Here is a 24,945-nt window from a genome sequence, read left to right on the forward strand (position 1 = left end):
ATAAAAGGAAGAAGAGGGGCGCGAGGCGCGGGGTGGACACCGACACCCACACCGATGCCGAGGCTACCACCGTACCCGCCGCCGCCTCTACCATCCGCGACGGTGCCGACGATGGCGACGACAAACGCAGTGACGAAATGAGGATCGGACCGGTCGACAAGCAAGTGACCGTGAAGGACGCGGAACCGACCCACGATCAGGAAAAGGAGGATGTTGCATACCTGCGAAGGAGGGTGCGCTCTCTGGAGAGAGAGGTCAATTGCCTCCAAGAGACGGTGGAACGGCTGACCAAGGAACGGAGAGGACGGACAAAGATGATAATAAAGACGGTGAAGGACAAGAGGCGGGGATCACCTCTACGAAGGGGGGGGGGCGAAAGAAAATGCTCCCGGGGCCCAAACGGGAGCAATTATGGGTCCCCCCATCTCCCCCACACCTCTGGTCAGCGTCGCGCCATTTCCGCTGTCCCGACGGGTCGGGGAGTAATGCAAAAACTAAGAAAACGGATAGATTCGGTGGTCCAGGACCTCGAGATCGACTAGAGGATCTCAAGATCCTGTTCCTCCGTAAGTTGGAGGAGTATTGGCGAGAAATAATGTCGGGGGAACAATCCCCGGCCACGGACGCTGGCGTCGCCACAAGGACCGTACAAGTACGATTGCGGTCGGCGAGAGACATCTAGCGGTCGACCGGGGAGTCGTCGGCCGACGAGGCAGGATTCACTACCACCATAGGAGGAGGAACAGGGAGAGCGAGGCGAAGGAATAGAAAGCCAACGGCGCAACCTCTTTCAGCGGTCCATGCGCCGACCGAGGACACAAGAACCAAGGGACGGGTATCGTCGTCTTTTCTGCCGTCGACGTTGCGAACAGGGGCCTTGGCGCCCAGGACGGCGACCGGCAGTGGCGAACAAGGGCAGGGACTATCGCGGAGGTGGCCGCTCGGCCTCTGGTGCGCCCCCGCACGGGAAGGGAATCCATGCGAGGAGCGGGCGATGGATCCAGGAGCTATCGGGGCAGGAAAGAGACGTGACGCTAGAGGGCGAGACCTGCGCAGCGAGAAAGTGCCGGACCTTCTCCGACCCCCACGGTGCGTCACGGTATTGCTCACTGTGAGGGACGGCTCGGGCTTCACGTACAGGGATGCGATGTCGGTGGTGAAGAGGGAAGTCAAGCTCTCCGAACTCGACATCACGGAGTTAAGACCGAGTAGGGTGATTACGTGGGCGCTGCTGTTACCAGGACGCTGGGACTGGTTGAGCGGATGGCGGCCAAGCTGAAGGACTTGGGCCCCCAAGGTAACCGTGCTGCGAAGGACGGCCGAGCTAAGAGTAACCGGACTGGAGGACTCGGTCACTCCGGAGGAGGTGGCAGCCGCTGTTGCTGAGGCCGGGGGCTGCCACGCCGATGAGGTCAACGAGTCATACGCTCCGTTTCTCGGGGCCTCGGGTCGGTGTGGCTACGCTGCCCGCTGACAGCGGCCAGGAAAATCAACAGAGGAGACGCTCGATCAGGAGGTGGGATTAACATAGGTTGGTCAGCGGCGAGGTTTTCCCCTCTCTCGGCGAGCCAACTCCAATGCTTCAAGTGTATGGAGTCGGGTCACGTGCGTCGGGACAGCACATTGACGGCCGACCGGTCGGAGTGCTACTACCGGTGCGGGGCGGAAGGACATCGCGCCAGGGACTGCTCAGCGCGAGTACCTAAGTGTCCGGTGTGCGCGGACCTGGGACTACCCGCGTCGCGCCGTATGGGGCCATCGGCATGCAAACCGCCTGCTCTTAAGAAGAGGGCCGCACAGGAAGCAAGGACCGTTCCAGGCGACAGCGGGGAAGCGGCGACGAGGAAGGAAACGATGACGCCGTTAACTGGCTCCACGAAGGCCAAAAGAGAGGACAGAGAAGTCGGACACACCGACTGCGAGGGGAACAGCCCGGAGGAGGCTATGGAGACGGAGCTTCCCCCGATGTGAGCGGAAGAAGAAGAGGAGGAGGACAACTGCTCCTGTGGTGCAATCTTAATCGCTCCCGCCGGGCTCAGGACTTAATGTTCCAGAGTCTGGCAGAACGGCGGATCGGCCTGGCTGCGGTGGCAGAACCGTACAGCATTCCCGACGCGTCACGGGGCGCTGGGAATGTGATCGGCTCGGTCGCCATATTCTGGACCGGGATCGCGGGAAGCCCCTCCTGCTCGGTGATCGAGCGGGGACGGGGCTTCGTGGCCGTGAAATGGGCGGCCTGGCCGTGGAGGCCGTCTACGTGTCGCCCAACATCAGCCGGACCGAATACGCGCCCTTCCTGGACGGACTCACGGCTTGTGCGAGGCATTTTGGCACCTGCCCGTCACTGGTCCTTGGGGACTTCAACGCCCACTCAACGGCATGGTGCTCCCACAGGACCAACGGAAGGGGGCACGTCGTGCAGGACTGGAGTCGCATTTGTCCCGGAGTGTTCCCGGAATGCACGACGGCCAGTTCGGCTTCCGGAGAGGGTGGTCTACGATCGACGCTGTCGCCCGTGTCCGCTCCTTTGTCGAGGGGGCCGAGCGCCGCGGTTACGTAGCGTTGGCCGTGTCGCTGGACGTGGTCAACGCCTTCAACAGCATCCCCTGAGACAGGATATGCCGGGCCCTCGAATTTCATCGGGTACTCGCGTACTTGCGGGTTGTGGTCCGGGCGTTCCTCCGGGACCAGCGTATCATCTACACCGTCCGGGGCGGAGGAATGGCTGGGTGTGCGTTGTACCGCGGGGTCCCGCAGAGTTCGGTGTTGGGTCCGTTGCTGTAGAACATCGCGTACGACGCGGTGCTTCGTAAGCCGATGCCTCCGAACTCGGCACTGGCGTGCTACGCCGACGGCACGTTGGTGCTGGTCTGGGGCACAGCATGGGGTAGAATCGTCCGCCTGGCAGAGCTGGCGATGGCCTGTGTGTGTCGCCGAGATCAAGGGATTGGGATTGAGGGTGTCACCCGAGACATCCGAGGCATTGTGGTTTTGTTGCAGGGCCGATCACGGGACGCCTCCAGCGGGTTATCGCCTGAGGTTGGAGGGGGCTGCGGTCAGGGTCGGAACCAGCATGAAGTATCTGGGCCTGACCCTCGACAGCCACTGGACCTTCGGCGCTCACTTCGAGCGCCTGGCACCCTCTGTCGTGGCGACGGCGAACGCCTTAGGACGTTTGCTGCCTTGGCTGGACGGGCCCGATGTCGGGGTGCACCCGCTGTACGCCGGCGTGGTACGATCGAGGCTCCTCTACGGAGCTCCGATCTGGGCAGAGGACCTGATGATCAAGCGTCGCAGTCTCCTAGTGGTCAGGAGGGTACACAGGATGGTAGCCATCAGGGTAGTGAGGGGCTTCCGCACCATTTCGGCGGCAGCAGCGGCGGTGCTCGCCAGGTTTCCCCCGTTCGAATTGCAGGCCTTGAGGTGTCGCGAGATTTATCTCCACACTCGGGTTCTGTCGGGCGGGGTCGGCCCGGTGGGCGCCAACGTTAGGTTTCGGGCTCGGGGGGCTTTGCTCGACAGATGGCAACAGCCCATGGCGGCCAAGCCTCGACACGAGAGCGCATGCGCCGGAGCTAAGGGTCCTCGGGGCCGTCCTTCCAAACTGGGACGTTTGGTTGGACGGCGGCGGGCCCTCCCGGACCTACAGGGTGAAGCAGGTGCTCACCGGACACGATTGCTTCGGTGAGTATCTGCACCGAATGGGGAAAGAGGCGACCGCGCGTTGCCACCACTGCGGGGCGCCGCGAACTCATCGTGGAAATCGGATGGGATCTCTCGCCGTCGACGATCGTCGAGGCATTGTTGGTAAGCGAGAGAAGAAGGAGGGCCGTGACCTCCTTCTGTGAGCAGGTTATGCTTCGGAAAGAGGCCGCGGAGAGGGTGAGGGTGCGGTACTCTCACCCCGAGAAAATTGACCGGCGAGGGCGCGGCAGAGACCGTGGACGCGCTTCGGTGAGACGCGCTAGGTCCGCCGCGCCCCCCGTTGGAGTTCAAACTTAGGCGCTGGCAGCTCAGCGCCTCGGGGCCGCAAAGCACTCCGGTAGAGGAACCGGACTGCCTGGCACGGCGGCTTCGGCGACGAGGTGCGATGTGACGTGGCCGTACATCGCTCCATTAGGGGACGTATTGTGCGCGGGGAGGGGCCCGGTGTGTCGTTCGCACCGGTTCCCGGGCCCCTCTCGATCGCAGCTGGGACGGTCATCGTGGAGGTTTTAGTCGGTTGGAGTCCGGCACTACCACGCCGCTTTTCCCCAGAAGCGGTCTGGTGTCCGTGCGGATTTCCTCCGCGTTAATAAAAAAAAAAAAATTAAAAAGAAAAGATTATCGGTGCTCGGACCGCCGCGAACACCAATGACTGACACAGGTCTTTAAAACTTTGACTGCCACGCCGAAATCACTCATTTCGCTCAGGATGCCACGGGAGTATTTTTATTATTCAAAGCATATATTGGCAAAATAATAATAAATTGATGATGTAAGACAGCATTCTTCCCCAATGGGCCGTTTATCTTACTGGTGATTACGGGTGACCACCTTGGTAACAATTGATAGTGACATATTATAACAAGGCTTCGTTTATTTCAACAAACCATTCGCATTCGTTATTTCGTCGTAAGAAAAACGTCCAGAATATATTGTTGAAACGTGTAGAAGATATTAATAAACAGTATTTGCTCATTCTATATATAATAGTAAGGTATGTGCACACTTCTAACTTCAATTATATGATTATAAAGCAGCATTTACGATTATTTTCTAAGCTGTGTTTACAATATTTGTAGATTAGCCTTCAAAGATATGGATGCAAACACAGTGCACCGTTAGATGCCAGATTTATTCTCATTTTTTTATTGATGTTTTTATAAAAATGTTTAATTGTTCAATAGGGCACTTTTTATTTCAAAGCATGCGATTATGTAGGTGTTTTTATAATTAAAGTAATATTACTTTGTTGTTGTTTGTTGTTATTTGCTATAATTTCGTTGTTTATATATATATGGATAGGTATAAAATAGGGTTTTTCACACGATTTGTAGATGCTTCACGATATGACAGTACCTATTTCCAGAATTGTTCTCGTTTCGATCGTGCCTCGATATTAAATGTAAGATCTTGACAGGGGCATGTCAGCTGAGGCTTTCGATGCTCCAAGAAACGACGAATACGAAGGCTGGGCACATGTCGATTTCACAGACCAAAAAAATATACAATCATGTTACTGATGATATATGTAAAAATAAAATTTGAATAAAAATGTGTGTTCTACCATCTCACTATCTCTTTTTTGTTTTTAACATTATTCATCGATCTAGATGGAAAAATCCAATTAAATAAATGGTCAGTACCGAACGACAATTTTTCGTTTCCTACAAATTACAACATTTTTACTCTCGCAAATTACCAATTATTATCATTGAATTTCACGAAATTAATTATAATTAATTTTGTTCCTTCTTTTATTAGCTTCCACTTTTACTACAAACTTACTTTTTAAATGTTGATTTCTACCAACTCTAGTCCGAAATATAACAAAAAAGTTTACGGTCGGTACTGTACGACTCTCCTCCTAATAGATGGATGCACGAAGGTTGTACCAGCTGGGGAACAGAACTCAATCATTTTCGATGTTATCGCTATTAATTTAGATTAGAGGCAATATCATATAACGTGTACGGTTTTACCCACCACACCGGGCAAAATCGAAAAACATAGAGATTTCGTTTTGTTGTTACTTCAAGTATTAACATGGAATTATTTATTATTTTATATTTACATTATTATATTTAATTTTATCTTCGTCCTTTCTTCATTATGAAAGTATAACTAACAGATACAGTTCGGCTTACGAAAATTTCTTTATTAACTACAAAGTTAAAAGCTTCCAAAGCTAAGTATGCGTTTCGCACAGGTTTCCCATACATTTTGTATACAGAATGGGTCACTGCTTTTGCATTTATTTTCCTTGTCTTTCATACGATAAGCTTTACAAACTCAAATATCTGCTAAATTAATAGTTTTTCGATATACGCAGGTTAATAAATTTTCATGGAGAACGTAAAGCTGCATCGATGAACGTACTAAAAGGATATATGACTCCTTTTAAAAACAAACAATTGAGCTACATATCACTTCCACGTGCCCGCCTACAGAAAACCTAATAACATCAAAACAGCTCCCATCGAAATTCGTTTAATTTTTATCCGAGATATTTTCCGATACAGTTAATATCGGGTTGGCAACTAAGTAGTTGCGGATTTTGTTAATACCACCTAATGACAAAATCCGCAATCACTTAGTTGCCAACCCAATAGTATGGAAAATATTTCGACTTAAACTCTCAAGTGACCCACTCGGTGTAAATTGTATAAATTAAATACAAAACTAATTAAATTTTGTATTGTATGTCATCCACGTCGTGATTTCCTCTTCGTATAACGTTAGAACGCTGTCAAGAAGTTCATGCATGAACTCGATGTTTATCTCATATTGTTAGTCGCATAATAATATTTCCAAGGTATAGAAAAGAAGTAGATTACAACACGAATGATATAGATATTTGCGGCTTGAATATTAGCTACATACTGTACATGTATGACGAACAAGCGTATTATTTAAAAGCGGTTTAACAGGTTCGGAAATAAACAGCGAAACGAAAGGTTAATGAAGATTAATTAAGACACGATGTACAATAATAACAATGGATACGTTGCATGTTAATTGAAAATGATTTGCAGAAGATTGAGACATTATCGAGATGCTGAACATTCGATAGAAAATAATTTCCTTATATTCGAAGAAGCTGAGGCCGACGAATAAAAACGCAGTTTATATTCCATGTAAATTAATGCAAAATAATTCACCATACTGAATTACTGATAGTTCGCGTAATGTCGTCGTTGTTTCGTTGAAACAGAAAACGAAGTCGTTGGACGTCACTAATTTTCAACTAACCAACAACGAGGAACAAAACGTTATAATACGATTATTTGTGAAACTACGTATATGTTTCAAAAATGTGACTGACTGAGCACACAAATGTGTATCGTTTACGGCAAGGTGATCGTATTGAACGTTTCATTCAAAATAAGTGAGATTTAGTACGAAGCGAATAATTTAGCATTAAGCCGATAATTGTCAAACAATGAAATAACACGTAAAAATTGTCTTGTCAGGGTAAAGAAAGAAATATTGGGTTGGCAACTAAGTGATTGCGGATTTTGTCAATATCACTTAATGGCAAAATCTGCATTCAACCACTTAACGATATTCAATATAAAATACGATTATGTATAATAGTGTCGTTTGTCAAAATCGATTAGACAGCTTCAAAGAAGCAGGCAAGCTATGTATTTCAAATTTAAAATCAATATTTTATTTTAAAATCAAGTCGATAGGGATTTCTATTTTTTTATTTCTATTTATTACGAATAATCTGTCATTCGTATTTGCAAAAAATTAAAATTCAACTAATTGAAATCGATGTGCCATTGACTTTAATTTTATGATTGCAGAAGTTCCTAGTTAATAAACGAAGAATACATTTTTATTGGAAAAAATATCTAAATGATCGTCAGATCGGAATTCTTCGAAAGTTATTTCAATTGCTTGAACTATCTGTATAATTTACGACGAACTAAGATAATTGTTGGAAATAGGAAGAACCTCGCCGATTTCGTCCACCTTAAAGTATGTTGTCGAATATATGTCGATTTTTTTTTTGTTTCATTATTTAATTTGTACTTTACAATTTGTCCTGCTGGACATTCGGTAAATTTTTCTCGCTTAATTTCTAAATAACATGTGAATGGCTACCCCCAGCAGGATACCATTTTCAAGTTTGACTATTTTATTTCTTTAGTGAAGTCAGTGGGGTGTTTTCTTTTTAGTCTTCTTTCTATGAGAGTTTTGCTAAACTACCTTTCCTTATACGCACAAACTACTTCGATTTTCAAGTTATAAAGTAATTTTCGTTTGTAATAATAATATACGTATTATTCGGAATAACATACGAAAATAATATGATTTTATATTATCTTATCATTATATCGTTTTAGTCTAATATTACGTATTATTTTATTACAAAGAAATAGTATGATGAAATAAATGATTTAAGAGGAACGCATGTCAAGATGAAGCCTGTAATCATTTTCGCGTGCAACGATCATTTTCAACGTATCTGTCTGCTTTATTTTGTTCGACAGCTAGTAATAAGAGTGTATGTAAGTATATCGGTCACTTAATCAAAGCCAAACGGACTTCGCTGCTTTAAACCTGTCATTCATCGAAGGAAATGAAATTTAATATTCATTAGCTGCATTTTCAACACCGTTAGCTTGTTTTGCCAAGTTAAGGAGAACTAGTTCATAGAAGATAGCAAAGTTGAGCAAACAGCTGTAAAACTGCGAATATCGTTTTCCACTGCAGAATTGTTTCTACCGTGTCTAACTAACTTTGTTATATATTTTAGCGCTTTAAACAAGTCACTGATCAAATTAGGTATTGATTAACCGTTAAGACGTATCGCCGTCCTAGTTCTTAACTTTCACGACTCTATTTTTCAAAGGAAGAAGGGAAAAAAATGTAACTAATCAATGCACGTGTAAGATGTCTCATTTGTACAGAGAATACAAATTCACGACGATACGAGATTCTGCTTCTACGAAAGCAACAAATATTCGGCTCGCGCAATAACCAGTCGTTTAAAACATTATAATAATTGTTGTATTACGTACTTTATCGTATGTATACGCTTAAGTATGTAATAACGAATATATTCGTTAATTGTACTAATTTATGTAAATTAATTGTGCCAATTATTATTAGTCGATGCGACGGTAAATAAATGAAATATTCGGTTCTTCCAAATTCTAATTCCGCAACGCAATAATTTAATAACAAAACGCAAAGGAAACTTTAAATTCAGTTCTCTCGGTTGACGAACTAGAGGAGATAGAACATTTAAGAATTAGAGCGACGACATGTTATAACTATAACAAACTGTTTCACCACGATCGAACGCTGTAACTAAATAATTTGTTTACTTGTTTGATTTCTATAGTGACAAAAATAATCCTCTCAATAATAATCTCGCAGCCAATGATCCGAAGATCATTCATTCTAAATACTTTGCTACAAAATCTTGGTCATGAGCTAGCAAAATTTCAAACTAATTAATTTAGATCGGTGATACAACGTGTAGAAACTAAATAAATCAATTTTGTATCGCTTTTATACTTGTGTTTTTCATCTTTTCGTTCAAGTTTTCCTGTTTAAATCTCTAAATACGAGTAGATACAGTGGCTCTTACTTTCCAATGAAACATTTTTTGAGCAGGTTCTACGCTTTGTTTTAACAGCATCAAATTTTGACACTTATTTGCTGGCTGCTAGTTTTTACGCGTTTATAGGAAACGTAAAAGCGCAAAATAGCAGACAATGCATCGTAATACGAAATATCCAAAATATAGCGCTTTCTAAATTTAATATTTAATTAATTAGTGTATGTAAATGCTACAATAAATACAATTTTTATATCCAATATTTTTTACAGTCTCTCTATATGTAATTCAACGTATGATAAAATGAATTGATAATATAACGAACGAGATTCCAAAACCACTTGGCCTCTGCTAGCATATTCCGCCGTGTTTAGAAAATGTTATTGACCCTAATTCCAGCACGTTTTTACAGCGAAACTTTTTGAAGCTAAAGGTTCTTGGTTTCGCATGAAGTTACTATGGTGGATGATTTAACGTATTGGTTTATACAATAACGAGACAAGGTGAACTCTCAAATGTATTTAAAATTATTCTAAGTACAGAATCCAGAGTTAGTCGTAATCGTCGCTCGCTCGATGCTACTCGTTGTAAGGATACCAAATAATAATTTTCTGGGTATGGAGGGTATGATCGTCTATTTATACTGGTCGGGGGAAAGTTTGAATTTGACTCCGGTTGACGGTTGCACATAGCGGCGATATTGTTTTGTCTGGAGTTTGTTTATTATTACATTTCGTACTTCGTAACGATGTTAATACTCCGAGGCAAAACAACAACAACATGAGTCACTCTCGATTCGAATCGTCTTATGACTTATGTGTCGCTACATTACGAATGTTTGGAAAATTCATGTAGCGATCTTCCTCCCATTTTTTGCGTTTCATAGATGAAAACAAAACAGGGAACAATTACCACATTATTAATGACATTATGGGAGCACCAATAGACTACAAAGATCTAGATACATAATGTAGGTTTGAATAAACTGAGATGAGTCGTATCAATAATTCATACGGCGTTAACAAGCGAACGTTACGTTATCTTAGAATTTATGGTGTCAATATAAGTTTTACATATTTCTTTTCTCTTAGCTTCGCTGCGATTCTCCAACTTGTTACGAGAAAGGATTTGAAAAAAGGATTTTTATTATCTTAAAACAATGTTAGCACACTGTCAATAGGAAGAATTATGCGTACAAAGTAACGTTTCGTTCATATTTCTGGCAAATTGAAGAAATTTTCTAACGATAGAAATTATTAACATAAGAAATCACGCGATTGCTATGCATTTTCGAGAAATTTAGGAGCGTAGAAATGTATAGGGTGCGCGTAATAATAAAAAATATATAATACGTCCATAATATTTGACAGATGAAACAAATTTCAATCTGGCTCCCAATTCTTCATTTAGTTAGGATCATAAAAATATAAAAATGCGTCAACATTCACCGTCTGTAATAATAATTCTTTCATATCTTTGTCAAATGTAAGAAAGGTACGACTTGGCCAGAAATGGTCCAAAAAACACAATACGCTTAATCACAAAAAATTAAAAAGTTTCCGAACGAATAATACTTGGGTTTAGTTAAATATTTGAATTTGAACACGTCTGTTATTAGACATATTACATATTCTGTCCGCAAAGTCATGCTTGACTATTCTACTAATAGCAAGGACTATTATTATCTTTACAGTCATCTGAGTTTGACGATTCAGGAACAATGCCAGTTGTATTCTCGCGCTAACAATGTTGTGTCGTATTTAATAAAATATCGTCCACTAAATTAAGCTGACCAGCGGTGTACTGTGTTTTCGATAGCCGTATTGCAAAATTCTGGTATATTAATTTTGTACTATACATAGAATACTACGTACTGCTCTGCATTGTGTTTTACTATTTAGAAAGAATGATGATCGAACCGAGACAAAGATCGATACACTATTCGCACAATGTGTTTTAATCGAACGAAATAAACTCAATTGAACGCACCGTCGTAATTTGTCCGCAATGTGAACGTGAAAGAAGCAAATCAACGAGTTGATTGTACGAAATCAATAAAAATGGTAAAGAAATGGTGCTGACTGCAAATCCATGTTGCAGTGTACTGAAACTTTTGAAACTATATTTTGGCTGTATTTGTTAATTATATTTACCTGTATATTTATTACTGCCGATAAAACAGAGAAATTTTGAAACAGAGACAAAAATTCGAGCGCAATAATTATTTACGTATTTTAAAATCTTTGTTATCCTTTTATCATGTCCGATTCTATCGTTGCAAATTGGACTTTAAATAACAACAATAAATACACTGTCAGCCGTCACGAAGTCTGTAAATGTCTTGCGAAGAGAATTTTCTAAATATCTCTATTTTAATGAAAGAGACGGTATTTTAAAATTTTTTCATCGTTTTCATATTATTATAGAATCGTCGTAATTAACCACGGAATATAAATTTTCGAAGCAAGTACCATCTCTGCGCGAATGAATTGCAGCGTTTGTGGCTGTTAACGTGAAAGCTTGCGTTGTATTTAAACGTTAATGCCTGTAATTGGTCATTATTTTTTCAGACCCACGAGAGTTTGAAGTTAAATTACTTCTTTTTAATTAATGTTTGGAATATACGATTATTTATAAAACATGGAATAGGATATAAGATACGAATGAGATAAAAATGTGCCATCGATTTCAGAAACCACATTGATCGGCTGATCATCTTTCAAATGTCTCTTAGACTTTATTATTATTCATGTCATTTTATAACAAATAAACTTACGATAAATCATTTGTCTCTTGAGAATCAAACGTTGATCTTGCTTTAATGATATTGAGAAACTGATAAAACTTAGAGTCGATCGGTTTAATTACACGGCTGATCGTTCAGAATTAAAGAACGTCGCTCGAATCTAATTCAAACTGGTATGATCTGCTATGTGAAAAATTCTTACCAAGTACATGCATATAGATACAACTTGTGAAATCTTATTTTTAAGTTTCGTAGCCACAAAATGTGGAAAGACATTGTCCATCGAGGCTCTGGAACGAAGAAGAGTATCAAATATATGTCTAATATAAATAATAAATATATATCTAATATCTAAGAATTGATTTAAAAGCAGAAAGTTTGTTACAACGTAGAAAAAGATAGTCGAAAATAGTATCTTACAGAGTAACCATCGACGTAAATATTTTCTTCCTAAAGACTTACACGAACATGTCGCAATGATAATTACGTTTCAAGTTTTTCCTTCTATTTTGACGATTCAGTTTACGTAGCTTCCTATTAAGATTTTTCATTCATCGGAAACTGACGGAATTGGTTGAACAGCGCGATACGAAGGCGATAAATAGCAGCAAAAACTGAATGCAAATCTTTCCCGTTTATAGATTTCTTTATTTGCCACTTCGTTAGAAACAGATGCGCGTTCATTGCGATATTTTATGCAACTATTACGTGAAACGGAAAATTTTCCTCGGAATTCTTACACATAGATTAGTTTTCCTAAGCTTAAAGCGTAAATCGTTTAACGTTAGGTCTAGAAACCTGCAATATGTGACTAAATATATGATACGCAATCAGAATCAAACTTATATAACGAGAATAAATAAAAATATTCGCACATGCAACGTTGTTTTTCAATGAAATGTTTCTCTTCCTCGTAATTACAATTTACAAAATTGTAACTTGTTTTCCTCTGCAGAACATTTATCGTTAGAATCTAACGAGACGAATTACACGTTTCACGCGAAAGATATTTACAAAAATACGGAAGTTTCACAAATAGACGGACAACAGATAAAAAGTGACCTCTATTTATCATTGCGAATGCAATGAGCGATAAATAAGAGAAAAATTCTCTTAAAAAAAAAGTGCTCGTGAAGAGTTTAAGCATTGATCGAAATGAGGAAAGAAAATCACGATATTGTCTGCGCGAGATTCGATCGTAACGTTTTATATATAATATCAGTTACATAATATAATTATAGTAAAAATAATAAATTATAGTAATATAATATAATATCAGTTTGCGAATACCATGTAATTCACGGGAAAAAAAGAAAGAAGAAAAAAGTGAAGAAAGTAAGAATAAATGTATTCGTTTGAGCAAGCGCGAACGAGTAATCCTTTTTGCAGAAAGAAGAAATGAGTTTGAACCAGTTGACGCTAGAAACTGTAACGGGTTGACATGACACGTATTCGACTCACCATCGCACCTTGACCTTAATTTTCCATGTTTCGCCCAGAGCTTCTTTTCCTAGAATCTCGCTACAAATATGAATTATTATTTTTAGTGCCTTGTTTTGGGTATACCTTGTCCGTATTATTTGCTATGATTCATACGCTTGTTCTTACGAAATTCGCGCCCCTATTACGGCGAACGCATGGAATTATCTTTTCGTGCGGTCATGTATTATTTCTATCGCAACATTGATAAAGTAGTCTTTTTAAATTTGGATAAGACATCGTGCAACAGATGTGTACCTTGGGTCAACCGACGTTTGCTTAACACCGATAACATCTGATATCCGTGACGTGTAAGAAATATTTGTTGTGAAACAGTTGTTTGTTGAACGTACACTACATACCGTGCAGAAGTGTTTTGGACGCTTAATTCGTTTCCACAGAATCTACATATATTACGATTCCGTTATACGTTTACAGAAAGAGAGATTTGTAATTATTTTGTTATTGTTTTAGTTACGGTCAATCACAAAAGATTGCATAATGCACATCCCTTACATTTAAAATATTATGATATAAAACAACCCGAAGAATTTTTTTGACACATATACACTTTGTACTCTCATATATATATAGTTTATTTATTTATTTATATATATATATAAATATATAATATACAGGGTGGTTGGTAACTGGTGGTACAAGCGGAAAGGGGGTGATTCTACACGAAAAAAGGAGTCGAAAATATAGAATAAAAATTTTTCGTTTGAGGCTTTGTTTTTGAGAAAATCGACTTTGAATTTTCGCTCGGTACGCGTGCACTTATCACGTCTCATTATAACGGATCTCACTGTAGATTTAAAAAAAAATAAAAAAAAAATTTTTATTCTATATTTTCGACTTCTTTTTTCGCGTAGAATCACCCCCTTTCTGCTTGTACCACCAGTTACCAACCATCCTGTATATTATTTTAAAATATTATATTTAAAAAAAAGTTAAAAAAGATATATATAGCTGTAACTTTACGCGATACAAATCATCATTAATAATTTTCATCGCGTTAAACGTAAAACACTACACGAAAGACTTGAAGGAAAAAAAGATATTCCAATGCAGGTTGATCTTGGTTGAAAGTTGAAGAAAAGAGAAATATTTATTTTTTCTGTTGATTTCAAAGGGCAAGCTAGAAAAACTTGAATTTCCAGAGATAGCAAATATCAGGCTTGTATCGTAAACTGTGTGAAGTTCCGAGTACAACGTTATCGTTCAGGCTTCTGTAAAGCTTAATGAATTGTCAAGGAAACGCATGTAACTGGAAAGTTTGTGGTGAAATCACGGAGCTTACAAAATACAAGCAACTCTTTATCGATTAGGTTAGCAACCGTGACACAAGCGTGTGGCATGTACACCAAAGCTCGTATAGTATCTGGAATATTTTGGTACATTTCTGGTAATATGTAGTATGAATATTGCAATATATACTACAGACTGTAATACTGCTTAGAATATACTACAGAAGTATATATGAAGATTTTTAAGATCTTAATGTTGTGGCTGATACACAATTATAAATTTCTAATTTCTAATTCTTATCTTCCAACTTTTGATATATTTGATTATTCAGCATAAAAATATTTGTGATTCCAAATATCCAGTATTATAAATAAATATTAATCAAATTTAGAATTCTGCAACTGGTATTAACGAATCTTTGAACAATAAAAATATAAATTTTTCAAAAAAATAAGCAAACTAGAAAAATTTGCCATCTCGTTAGAATTTATTTCAATTTTACAAGAGTGTTCTTCACTTTTTTTTTTTCGTTAAGTGCACTCATCATCGCTCTTAAGAATAATTACGCATACAGGTGCACGCGTTCAAAATAAAACACTTAAAGGGTTAATAAACCTTAATATTCAATGGGGCTATATTTAACGCTTATTGTACGCTTAACTTGATTATTCGTATCGTATACTAAGTTTTTACTAAATATATAGCTGCGATAGACATCATGTCACTTTTATATACATTTTCAAATTTGACCGTGTAATTACGACTCATTTCGGTCTCATGACAGTGCTGATGAAGTTACGCTCTCATTACGGTGCTAATGAGATTTCAAAATGTTTTATATAACACGCGCGGTAAAACCTCGTTTATCCGCAGCTTGTTTATACGAACAAATTAATTCTGAGCCTCTTTAAGCACAGACCGTCACGTAACCGCAACGTCACGTACCGGTCGGTGACGAATAGTGTGAACGGTCTCATTTAAAACGTATGTTTCAATGTTTTGTCATGACGTTGCCGTTACGTAACGGTCCGCGCCGTATAGCGTAAATTGACCTTTATTCCTATAATAGAAATATTTATATACACGCGATCATTTGTCCTTCTTCAAAATAAATTCTATCTGTCAGAGGAGGAACAATCGAAATTCCAACACCTGAGGGGCACTGTCCACGAAGCGTCGCTTCGTACAAGCGTAAACGTTTGTTTGTAGTCTATTAAAACGTGACGATACGTCTATGAGCGATGTTGAGTCTGCGAGGCGTACAATAAGATATATTCTGTTTTATTATTAAAACGTCTAACAACCAGCAAGACGCCTTCATCCTGAATTATAGTTACGTACGTCTCGCTACTGACGATCTTTTAAGCTAAGTTCACACTGGCAGCCGATTGAAGAGTGCTTGTAGAAAACACTGTGTGAGCGCCAACATTGAAGAATCTGTATCTTTCATCGGAAAGTGTTCTACGTATTAACGAGATATACTAACGTAGTATAAAATTTAAATACAATTTTCCTTTTTAAATAGTTATCAATGATGTTGGAAGACGATGTTACAATAAAAATATTAAAATATTAAGCACCAATAAACATTAGTTGATTGTTTCTTGGCTTTTGTCTGTATCGTCTGCCTAAATGAATGAAATATTGAGTTTTCTTTACAAATAAGGGGCACTTCTGACATATATGGGCTTTTCTATAAACTTTTCTTTTCACGAATTTCGGTAACATTAATTTGTATAAGGTTTCTTTTCCTTCTGAAAAACTAGTTTCTTCGCATTTACAGTGTTTTTAACGAGCGTTTGCTCATCAGTTGCTGCCAGACACGTGTTGCAGACGAACAACATCTTTCCTGTAAAATCCACGGACGACGGGAGACAACATTTAAGCGGAAAGACAGCTCGCGGATAAAACCACGTCCACACCGACTGACAATTATCGGCAGACACGTGTCAGGGAGAATCCCAATAAAATGCACGTCCGCAGTCAAGTATTTTATTTTCCACTGAGATGGAAGACACGAGAGACGATTGCGGGCAAAAACTCTCAGGAAAAATGTGCATTTTACCTGGTTTGGGAAGCAACGATTCCGCTGTGCGACGTTGAGATATATGACAAGGTACTTGATACGGTGACAAGAAACAGTGAAAGTAGAAAATTTGAAAATACACGCCGTTTGTCGAAATCACTGCAAAGTTACGTAAAAAAGTCACGCGTCGCAAAGAATCATTCGGAAATAGAGCAAAGTTCAACATTATTTTTATCTCTTGAAATTCCCTATAAAAGTTTTATTATTATTCTAATAAATTTTATTATAAAATGTATTACATAAAGTTATTACAGTTTATGTTATATATGCAACACTTATTAACACCAAAGAAACAAATTTTTCCAACAGTCGAAAAACACAAATAAAATCATTAGATTCTGGGTTTCTGTTAAATATTAATAACCAAACATACGTGTAATATATTGTATGGTAGAAATCTTTCTCGTTGTTATGACGTTACGATATTAATTATTTATATCTATACGATATCTGATTCTAAAAACGGGGACGTACATATTTCGAAGTCAGAATTTCAGAAGTTTAAAGTACTCTTTTTCGTACTGAAAAGGGACCGATCGCTTCAGGCGATAATCATATTTCTGCAAAGATACATTCCAATAATCCGTGTGTTCCATCTGTGGCGTATTTTCGACTGATCGACATCGAGGTATATCCGGATACCCGGTACAGTTTTAGCAGATAAATGTCGTCGTCTGTAGACAGTCTAGGTTACATTTTCTGGCGACCGTCGACGGATAATGTATACAGAGAGTGTCTGTCGGTGTAGACGACACTTTAACGCTAGTCATCGTGACGAAAACGCATAGCGACGAAAATGGTACGCTGCTGTTTCGCGGACAGGTGCACATTACTTTACAATGAGCGTTGCATAGTAGCGTACTGTTAGTATCGACACGTCTAATATGAGTTTATGAAGATGATGAAGCGCGAACAGCAAGGCTAAATCCTCTGTTCGAACGATTTGAACTAACAAGAAGACTTTGGAAGCATAGCTATCCGAACTGCGTTGATTTCCAATCAGGAAAGCGAGATTCTACTTGCGATATAAACAGATGTGCAAATATTGTCGTGAGTCAGCGTATATTCGCATGTGAAATAACTTCCTGTCAATAATCATTCGCTTCTGCCTAGTCACAAAGTAGCACAGAGTAGCTTGAATACATACGTCTGTATACTTAACACTAGAACTACCGATAGTTAATACGAAACTATTCCTACCAAAACCAGTCAAAATGACTAGTCTTTTTAAAAAAATACGTAATAACAGAATATTTTTATATTTATTGATTTATTACTTTCTTACAGGAGGAATTCCATGTTATATAGTACATTTTTGGTATTATTAATTTGTCTGGGACCATGATCCCTAAACGAGGATTGATGCACTTATAAAATAGTAAAACCAGTCATTTTAACTGGTGTGGTATTTCTAGTGTACTGTAAATACTGTAAATATTTGTAAGTAAACCTCTTTGACATCCCAAGTTACACAGCACCTAAAAAGCAGACCACCGAAGCGTCCTGTTTTACGACCAAGTTTTCAGGACAGAAAAAAAATACATAAAAAAGCTCCGCTCCCCAGCGGCTTAAACCCAAAAATTGTATTATACAAAGAAAAATGTAAAGCGCCAACACATAATACAGCATGGCTACGTCGTACCGCCGCGTATCGGTACCTTTGCCTAACATACCATTACAAAAATTCACCGTTTATTGTGAATATGTACCTAAAACTGTATCCTTGGGCTCAATAAACAACTTTAAATCGTTAAATCGTTAAATCGTATTTCTAGTGTTAGCATCTAGCGATCTAGCGATCTAGCGATCCATCCGGAATTATCCTGATAACTGATATCATCATATTGTATGATACGCAATAAAAATTTTCAAAACGTGTGGCAAGTTATACAAAACGAGGAAACTGGTTAATTGGGGTTCGATAAACAGATTACAGAATCCTTTTACACTTTGAAAAGTACCAGTCATTTTGACTGGTATTGGTGTAAGTAACCTTGATACAAAATTATTTTGAGTTTGAATACATAAAAAAACAAAATAAAACTCATTATATTATTCTTTTAGTTATCGTTGCGAAAGTGATTACATCATTGCGGAAAAAATAACATGAAGTAGGAATTTTAAAATAACATTGTAAAACCAATCAATTTGACTGTTGTGGCAGTTCTAGTGTTAAAAAATTGTAAAATGCTAAAAAATTGTAAACTATTTTCTCGTATGAAGAAGTCTCCGATGTGACTTCTAATCTTTCGCGATTATTTTTTATTCTTGCAATTATTTCAAATTCTTGTTCTATCTCGAAACACAGAACTCACCTAACTTTGTTTGCACCACGAGCTTTGGTGGAATTTTCAGCAGTTAAAACTGAAGTTGTTCGATGGTTCTCTAGAACATCCGAGTCGCGTACACTATTTGTTAAACTTTGAACTCTGCATAATCGTTGCACGTTATTTTACATTAGTCGCGAGTCTCGCATCTTTTCCTTCGGATTCGCAATTATTTCCAAACATTTATTCATATTGGAACTCTTATAGAACGATCGAGGTACGAAAAGAGCTTTACAGCGAATGAGGAAGTTGTTCTACGTAGGCTCATTGTCAGTAGTTTTCAGTAATAATAACTGGGTGTCCCATACGACTGAACATTCTAGAACAATGAAAGGTAGAACAGAATTTGATCAGGCAAAATGAAACGGTATCGTACAATGAGTGATGTAGCGTACGTGTCCGCTCCAAAAATAGTGACGTTCCGAATATTTTTAAATTTTCTTCTTTTAATAGAATTATAAATCGTTTTTTACACCGACCAATGGATTTTTTAATTCTCTATAAAAAATATTAAAGTATTCGGGTCGAAAATCGGTTTAAAAGATATTTTAATCTTATTTAATTAAGCAAATGACAAACGAGAAAAATCGCAGGACAATAGCCTTGTGTTCTTTTCTTTTTTTGACTTTAATAGTGTCGGTTATAGACGATAAGTTAAAAAATGTAACAATTCTAATCGTAATAGTTATTTGATTCGATCAATTTTTATCTGAGGAAGGCGCGTCTATATTTCTATATTGAACTCATAAAAACGAAGGAAAGAATATCCACTCATACTAAATAAATTGCTATGTTTTTCTCCCATTCATATTACAGTTTATGTATTGGGTTGACAACTAAGTGATTGCGGATTTTGCCAACCCAATATGAAGAAATTTATCTTCAAAACGTTGTATAATTTTTCCTGTCACATGCTATACACGCGTGCTTACTTCTCATAATAATACAAAACATAGACTAAATTTTGGGCCAAATTAAAATTGAAATATCTTTTAAACGTAATTTTAAAAATCGTAAAATTTTAAATATCTTTTCAAACATAAGTATCCTAAATACTCTTTTTCTATGTACAGAGAATCAAAACCAGGACGTTGTTTATATTATTTTGATTAATAAATATATGTACATCCGCGGTCTATTTGTTATACATCTAATGTGTATAACTCGGCAACAAATAGGTAATGGCAAATCGAATCGATCTGGAAAAAATGTCAGACAACGATAATGAACAGTTTGATTCTTATCGATGAATGTAATCAAAGTAAGTTAATTCAATGATTATTGATTTCTCACTTCGTTTTCAATGACGTGATTTAAATACGATATACTATACTTCTATGTAATTTACGTAGGAGTAATTAAAAATAACTTGAGGCGTTAAATGTTGAGACAAAAACAGGTGTTTTTTATACAATATCGCTATGCTTGTACTATTCATCCTGTTGGTTTCCGCATATTTTTATCACGAAATTCTAATTCTAATCCGCTCGTTTAAATAAAGTAATATTCCTTTTTTCTTTTTTTTTTTTTATTGAAGATTTGAAATCTCCATGCAGATTTATCTCTGCTGGTATGAATATATTTACATAAGTATATATGTATATGTGTTGTGTATATTATTTCTTTAGGAATATATGAATATTCTAATGTTCATTCGATGTTACGCCTTCAAGATAAAAAGACTTATATGAATTGCACGTTATAAAATTAATCAGAAATTCCGTATAATTAGTCCTTCGCCGTCTTATTTGTTACAATATTTATTCTAAGTTTAAGATAAATAAATTACGTTGTACAAATAAATTTCGTAGACAAATGAGATTCGTACGACGTATATAAAACACGTTGCAATGGCGGAAGGCAAGCAATAAATAAAACTGCTACTTATTTAAATGAGATTCAAGTTTGCTAAAGTTGGAGAAAACATGTGCTCGAAGTTGGCGGATGTCAGAGAAAATAAACCTCACATTTTAATCGACTAATAAGCGATATCGTTCGTTTTTCTAAAAAAAAAATTCTGTTCTGTACCTGAGGAAACCAAATATTAAATTATAGACTTATATTACAGATATATTTACAATTAATTAATAAAATTAATATGAATAGAATATTTATAAAAATAAACGAAAAACAGTCGTCAAGAAGAAGTGACTGATTTTTATCTTGAAATAAATATTCGTTCTATTTGATCGTCTCGTGCAATACGATACTTCTGAGAATCGTTTAATGTTTAATAATATCTGTCGCCAATTTAACGCATTATTATACAGGACGTACAACGTGCGCAAAGTTTGAGCCAAATCGATGAGTCGAATGTTGCGCACTTCCCCTGCGTTACGTGACGATGCACAAAAACGTACTAAACCATCGTCGTGCATAAGCCGTGTATGAAATCACTGATTAGAAGGTGTCTTGTAAAGATAGCGGTAAATCAATTAATAATCTACGTACATCTACTGCGGCTATACTTATTTTTAGACTCCGAATTTTTATGCATTTAGAGGAAATTTGAGGACACGACAATACACAGAATACGCGTAACGCGCAGGAACGTATAAATAAATGCAAAATATAGTTACTCGCTATAATATTTAGTAAATAAGACAACTGCCTATCCAGATTCCACTTTTAAAATTATACTTGTACGTTATATCCATTTCTAAATTATATCATATTTATAGCTCTATTCGTGTACATATGAATTTGCATAAAAATCAGATATCCGTTCATTGTGAAATGAACAATTTTTCGTAACAATAAAAAAAGAAGCATTAAGTAATGCATTAAGTTACATTGTATATAACAATATAACAATGTATATAACGTACAACAGTACGTTGTACGTTATTCGTTAACATTAAGAGCCAATGTTGCGTTAATTTCAACAATGTATATAATTAATTATGTATATAATATAATTTATATGAATATGAGAAAAAGTGCGCAAACTCAATGTAATATATTTATTTTGTATGAAATTTATAAAAGTATCGATATGCATAAAATGATGCTATTAATTTGAACATATTAACATCAATATCTTGTTTATCCTATTGCAACTTTAATATATACGTAGCTGCAACTACTTATTAGGGAAAAGTAGACTTGAGGATGTAAAACTCAAAGGTTCTCGACGTCTGAAAGGAAAAACGAGCTACCAATAAATAATAATACAGTATAATATCTTGCAAAAATTAAGTGTTATGATCTGATATACATATTTTTTTCAACCTTTTCTATCAACGATTACAGCTTCTAAGTGAAAATATATAAAATTCGCGTAGTAATCAACGCGTTAATGGATTGAGCGTAATTTCCAACATTCAAGTAGCAGTTTATTGCTTCTTCTATCTACAACATTTCCTCTTTACAACGCTATAAAGCAAAACTCCATATAAAATAGAGAGCAAGAAGTATATGTACGCCTTACATAAACTTTACGCAATGCAAAATCAGATACGATTAACCGAACGAGTCAAAATAACTTTGGCGGTACATGGAAAAAACTCAAACCTAGTAATATAATAAAAAGCAGATAAAACGTGGCCAACACATTCTACGAGTAAATTGCGAAAAATAATATCGTACGAACAGAGGCTCGCGTGAACGCTTGGTTAAAAAATTAATACGAAAATACGAAATAATTGAATAATACCGAGAAGCAAGAATAATAATAAGTTTGGTTGTGCTGTTTGATAGAATGGTTAAACGAACATTAACCTCAATGATGGACAGCTTGAAGAGGATCGATTCCTTGGCCCCCGCGATCGCCAGACATCACGCCACATCACGTCATTTTTATTCATGGGGAACTCCGAGGGAAAAAATTTTGCGAGACAAGAATTAATATACTTCAGGTCTTAACCCCATCTTTCTCGACCAATTATATTTTAACAACGTGAAAAATGCCATCATAGTTTGTACAAGATATGAGAAAGTTTCAGTTTTCCGAGAAACGTTTTCTTAAAATGTTCAAAATTTGTCCTTGATTGTTAGAATCGGAGTAAGATTAAAATATAAAAATTTGAAAATTGTATGGAAGAGTTGATAATAAAGAATTTGTAGTATACTCATGAGATAAACCTGCTGTAAATATCATTAACCTATTTCCATGCTTCATATAGCGAAAAATCAGTTCGTTATTTCATCATCAGTTCTGTATTGTATTTACAAACGTTTTATAGCTGTTAGTAAAACATTTATATGCTCGTTAGTATGATGATTCTTTTCTTATTTTTACTCGTAGAATGTCAAAATTGAGCCACCTTATATATCTAATTTAAATCATCAGAAAATCCTATTGTCATACTTCTTTTTAAACCTGATAGGGAACGAAAATATGTGATTATTTATAAACATAGGTAATGAAATGTAAATTGCGACTTGTTTGCATACACCCCATGTATGTTCTGCTTGTTTTTAATTCCCCATAAACGCCGGATAATTCCGGATAAACAAATATCTACAGTTTAATAATTAATAAACGATCCAAGAGCTTTTGTAAAAATAACTTCGAGGAGAAAATAAAAAAAAAAATTAAGAAACGAGAATCCATCTTTGTCGTTTTTAATTTCCTAAAAAGGATCAGTGCGCAATTTGCAAACGATTTTGTACCAACACCGATAAAGCTAAATGCGAAACGTATTTATCGAATTATCAAGTACCATTCAATTTTTAAAACCGTTTCTCTCGGGAACGCTAAAAATGGACATAGGATATTTGTTGCAGCAAGCCATCGACGTATTATTGGAAATCGATAAAAGTAGCCGACAATTTACCAACTGGTATCTATCTATAGCATGATGTAGATGTTCGATACATTTTCCGATTATGTACTTGGACCGGTGCAAAGCAAACAGCGATTCATAACCGCGCCCAAAAGAGCAGCGAGGTAAATGAAAATAGGAGAAAATATTGAAATATATATAAAAGATTGGCATTCTGGGCGTGCAACGAAAAGCAACAAACAAATGGCTAACATTTCGAGATGCATGGCCGTTTACCAAGCGATCGAGACGAAACGATATCGCGCGAACGAAAAGCAACGAAAAAATGTCATTTCTTGCGCGTGATCTCGTCGCGATTCGCGCAACGAACCTAATGAATAAAATCATTCGCGTGATGCGTCGTGGATCGTTGCACGTGACATAAATAAAAGAGAATCGAGTGGAAAGGGAGAAAGAGACGGAACGTAGCCGATGCGATCGCCGCCGCCAACGAGTACGAACACGATGACGCTTTTCACGCGGAAATATAGTTTCGTATCGATTAGACGTCGGTACACGACAAAAACACGGAGAATGACCAAAGGCGAGTCGAGTCTTTCGATAGATTTCATTCGATATCAGAAATATTGGATTGTTCGTTAGATGAACGTAATCTCGTGAAACAAAAGATCTTATGTCCTGTTAAACGATATCAACAATCCACGTTAACTGTATAACTGTTGTATCATGTAGTGTAATAACTATGCAATAACTAGTGACGTTATTTTTATTATATATTTTATTGATACACATATTGATACACACACATAGATAAAAGATATTATTTAATGAGTACATGTAACGACTGTGCTAACTTATGACTTATGTAATTCATTTTAATCGTGATCGATAATGACGGTTAATCGATGCGACAATAAATAGGTAAATAAATACATTTACGCCAGAAATGTATCAGAGGCTATAAATAAAGCGCGGATGTTCATGCAATTTTATGTTTTTATGAATGTAATTAAAGAAATGAGATCCAAATGGAAATTTGTTTCGTCTAC

General features: G+C 38.0%; 1 protein-coding gene across 2 annotated transcripts in view; it reads right to left on the reverse strand.

Annotated features, from left to right (window-relative positions):
- Nucleotides 1-24,945, reverse strand: part of LOC117237151 (UBA-like domain-containing protein 2) — a 91,456-nt gene that overhangs the window by 35,519 nt on the left and 30,992 nt on the right. The gene's annotated exons all lie outside the window — the stretch shown is intronic.

The sequence above is a fragment of the Bombus vosnesenskii genome, unplaced genomic scaffold (assembly GCF_011952255.1).
Source record: "Bombus vosnesenskii isolate JDL3184/JDL3185 unplaced genomic scaffold, Bvos_JDL3184-5_v1.1 scf7180000013358, whole genome shotgun sequence".
NCBI lineage: Eukaryota > Metazoa > Arthropoda > Insecta > Hymenoptera > Apidae > Bombus > Bombus vosnesenskii.